Source organism: Nelumbo nucifera, chromosome 1, assembly GCF_055504915.1.
Source record: "Nelumbo nucifera cultivar China Antique chromosome 1, China Antique-T2T, whole genome shotgun sequence".
Taxonomy (NCBI): domain Eukaryota; kingdom Viridiplantae; phylum Streptophyta; class Magnoliopsida; order Proteales; family Nelumbonaceae; genus Nelumbo; species Nelumbo nucifera.
This window is the reverse complement of record NC_142649.1, coordinates 210,119,047-210,123,723: the sequence shown is the minus strand read 5'-3', so window position 1 is coordinate 210,123,723 and position 4,677 is coordinate 210,119,047. Positions and strand designations below refer to the sequence as shown.

At 37.2% G+C, this 4,677-nt stretch overlaps 1 non-coding gene across 1 annotated transcript; it reads left to right on the top strand.

Annotated features, from left to right (window-relative positions):
* The first annotated feature begins 4,168 nt into the window (after positions 1-4,168).
* LOC148804445 (small nucleolar RNA R71) lies at positions 4,169-4,275 on the top strand. Its single transcript, XR_016081710.1, has one exon. It is a non-coding gene; the product is annotated as a small nucleolar RNA R71 (small nucleolar RNA).
* Positions 4,276-4,677: the final 402 nt, after the last annotated feature.

Here is a 4,677-nt window from a genome sequence, read left to right as displayed (position 1 = left end):
GAACTGTGTTCTCGATCTCAGGGTCGTAGTGGAGTTCACCTACATGAGAAGAGTGAGGCATAAACCAAACAAAAGGAAATAAACCTACTTAGGACGCCAATCCCCGACAACGGAACCAAAATTTGGTGGGTGCCGAACCCAACCAAAGATAAATAGTCTTGCTCTGGGTTAATAATTTGCAGATAGTGATAAGCAAGGTCGTTCTCCACAGGGATTGGGTGGATTTATTTCCAAGTAGATGGATTAAGGGGGGTTGTAAGCTGAGGAAAATAAGAAAATAGTAGAAAATATCAAAAAACAAAGATTAAATCGATGGGAGATGGCTTCCGGTTGAAGGGACAAGTTCAGCTTTGATTCGTAGCATTGATCCTTGATGCAAAGATAGATTCATATGTCTATTGATAGCTATAAATATATAACCCTAGCAAGTGTACTAGTTATCAAGTAGTATAATAATATCGTTCCCATGGGGATTTAACAAAATAAGTATTAGAATCACAGCCTTCCCTAATTATTTGGACAGTCGAAATTTAGATTTAAGGAAACAAGAACTACTGAAAATAGAAAAAAGAAAATAAAAACAAGGGTGATCACTAATCGAATATGCAAATGATGGAGTCACTAGGACTTTTGGTCCACCTAACCAATGCAATGAATATTAATGGGTCCAACAATCCAAGACTAATTGTTATTCCCATAAGTTGAGATTTTCACAAATTCATTTAATATTCTCTCTTGAGATATACTAAACCTACGCCCATCAGGTAACCCTTCAATCTCTCGAGTAGAGCTCTCAAGATGGAAGTGCATTAAGTCCAAGAAAACCATTAAATTCAGATGAATCATGTATATATATTTCTATATACCATTCAATTCACACTATGAATTATTCTGTCAATTATATGAATTCCTCTCTCAATTCATTCACATAACCCAAATCAATTAAGAGGTGGCCAAGCTCTTAATTGCATTAAGCACAATAATTCATAGACTATATGGAAATCACAATCTTGGATAAATCAAGAAAATAAAAATTTATTCATTAACATGGTTAGGCTTTCCATAGCCCTAGCAAGAAACAAATCAGTTCATGATGGAAGAATTAAAACAAACAAAGGGGAAGAAAGAACTCTTGAATTCGCCCATGGTGCTGAGATCTCCTCTTGTTGCCACCTTGTTCTTGGGGTTTCTTGAATTCTTGAATCTTTCTTGAACCCTTCTTGACTGATTGCTCCTTGTTTCATGATTCCGAACAAAAGTTGAATGATTGAATAATTTAGTGATCAAGTGCCCTTAAAGCTGGTCCACCCCCTCCTTTATATAGATTAAAGGGGAGGGGGTGGTCTCCTACTTTTTCTTGAAGTTGATCTTTACAAGAAATAGAAAGTCCTATCCTAATTCTAATCCTATCTCTTTATCTCTTGAACTCAATCCCTTTTTCACTCTAAGATTACATCAAGAATTTAGATCTAGAAGGATTCTTCTTAGTTTCTTGTTCTTGGATTCGTAAGAGACCTCCTCTGCAAATTGGGCTTCAGCCAGGCTTTTCTGCGAGTTGGGCTTCAGCTGCGGATTGGGCTTTCCTACGAAATTGCCGCGACTTCGGGCCCGGATTTGGCTTTGATGCAGGCCGCATCTACGAAAGCCCTAAACATGAAAGTTGTGGCTTTTTCTCTTATCTTTCCAGTGGATCTTGAATCAGCCCATTCGGAGTTTGGAGATGCGAGTTAGGCCTAGATCACTGAACGATGTCGAAACTATGAAAAATCATCAGATTTGTCTTTCTTTGCTCTTGATGCCTTCTTTCATATCCTGGACCAAAATACAAGAGATATGAGTCCAATTAGATGCTAATTTAGTATAAAAGATAGAATAATTGGGGATAAAAATATGATAAATTCTACTCTCATCAAATCCCCCACACTTAAACTCTTGCTCGTCCTCGGGCAAGACAAAACTCAAAACAAAATTAAAACAAGAACAAATTAACTAAAGTTTTGTTTTGGATTTCTCTCAATAGGGTATTTGTTCTCTCGCATGCCTTGATCAGTATCCATGCTTCTTCCCTTCGTCCACTTCCTTTCCTTTTTAACTTGTCCAAGAATAATCTTAAATTGCCAATCCTCATGTCCCCAAGTGAGATCGACAATCAAGGGAATCAGGCATCTCTTTGCATGAATAATTTAGGACTAGAGTAAGCCCTCTTTGTTTTCATAATCACATGTGGCAAGATTCAAAAAATACCCTCTCATGATTCTTCAGAAAGAAATAAGGAATGTTATTACCATAAGCTTGCTCATGTATCACATCTCCACCACTTATCATGAGTGCAATGCATCAAAAGGTGAATTAGGGTTTGGGATCTAGGGATGAGTGCATTTTATGCTCCATCTCACCCTTTTATTCTTTTAGTGTGAGTGCATTTTATGCTCCATCTCACACTAGCTCTTTTTTCTCTCGGTGTGAGTGCATTTTATGCTCCATCTCACATGAGTTTTTTTTCAATTTTTTTTTTTTTTTTGGATAACACGTTCCAATACATGAACTCATTATCGTGGTCTCAACATGCCTAACAAAACAAGTTCTAGAATAATCAAACCCTGTTTGTCCGTTAGAAACCAAATGCTCACAAGGGTCAACTCTATATTGCATCTTGCCCGTTGATCATTCAAACTACTAAGATACCTTCCCTAGCCAGAAATTTCAGCTAGATTTGCCTGCATCCTTTCTTATCTATCCTACCTAAGCACATGATTCAAGGTGATTTGCAATCATTTAAAAACAAATCTCTAATGAGTAGAAATTTCAAAAGGAAAGTTTAAAAAGTGATGATCAAAGCATACTAGAGTTCGAAAAAATTTTATCAACCCCTTAATCCTCCCCCACACTTAAGATCTACATTGTCCTCAATGTATGGAATCTGCATAGCAAGAACAAGGAGAGAGATTTAAGAGGACTTCCCTGCTATCTATGATTATGGTCTTAAGAAAGGAAAAAACACAATCATAATTAACAAAAGAAAAAATATTTTTTATTTTTTATTTTTTATTTTTTATTTTTTTATTTTTATTGTTATTTTATTTTATTTTTTATATTTTTTTTTGTTGTTAGCACGACCTAAACATAACCTAAAAGCAAAAGGAAAAAGAAAAACAAACTTCCTTATCATGAATCAGATCCTCTAACTCTCTTGGTTGCAACTTTCGGTGTGCTCCCCTTTCATCCATCATGGGCGGGTTCAGATCTGGAATAGGGGATTGCAAAATAGAGGGTAACGGTTTCTCATTAGGAATATAATGAGCATTACCTTGTCTTGGCTTGAACCCTTCTTGGTTGTCCTCTAAATAGTTCATCGCCTTCTTTACCTTTTCCTCCATGACCTCATTCTCCTTTTGCAGATTGGCTACATCAGCTTTCTTGTATTCTTTTTGGATTTCGCCAACTGCCTTCCCACTTCTTACGGCTATGGCGTTCACATGCTCTCTGGGATTCTTTTCTGTGTTACTGGGCAGCCTTCCTTCTTTCCGCTCTGATAACATGCTCACCACCTGCCCCATTTGAACTTCTAAGTTCTTAATCGATGATTCATGAATTTGGAATCTTGTTTCAGTAGCATTGATGAACTTAGAAATCATCTCTTCCAAATTACTCTTTTTTTCTTGTGGGGGCAGGTGGTTGGAATCCCATGGGTTTCTTTTGTTGATTGTTGCTCCATGAAAGGTTTGGATGACTCCTCCACCCTGGGTTGTATGTATTTGAATATGGGTTGTTGTTTGACCTGCCAGCATGAGAGATAAAATTAGCATTCTCATGAGAAATAAAATGACTGTTTAATTGAGAATCAGAATTAATATGTCCTATTTGACCACATAAATCGCATGAGATGCTAGATGGTGTATTCATGGCTGCAATACTAAAATTATCCAGTCTCTTATTTAAGTTGGCAATTTGTGCAGATAGGGATGCAAAGGAATCAATATGGTGTACTCTCCTCTGATTGGTTCGATCATTGCTCCACTGGTAGCTGTTTGATGCCATCTCCTCCACTAAGTCATATGCTTCCTCTGGAGTTTTCCTCATGATTGTACCACCTGCGGCTGCATCAATAATGGATCTATTAGAGGGGGTAATACCATTATAAAAAGTCAGTATTTGTCGCCAAATTGGTATCCCATGGTGATGACACCTCCTAAGCATCTCCTTGAATCTTTCCCATGCTTTATATAGGGATTCCCTCTCAAATTGAGCAAAAGTATTAATATCATTAATTAATTTAGCTGTTTTGGAGGGTGGGAAATATTTAGCCAAAAATTTCTAGGTTAAATCATTCCAAGTGGTGATGCTTCCTGCAGGGAGTGAGTTGAGCCAATCTTTAGCTCTATCACGCAGTGAAAAAGGAAATAATCTAAGCCTAATTGCATCATCACTAACTCCATTATGTTTAAAAGTATCACATATTTCCAAGAAGTTAACAATGTGTGCATTAGGGTCATCACTTGGTAACCCACTAAACTAAATACTAGTTTGGATCATTTGAATTATTGCAGGCTTTATTTCAAAATTATTGGCATGGATGGTAGGCTTGCAAATGCTGGATTTCGCCCCATCAATGTTTGGACAAGCATAATCCAAGAGGGTGTGATTTCCTTCTGCCATCTCTCCTTCTATCTCTATGGC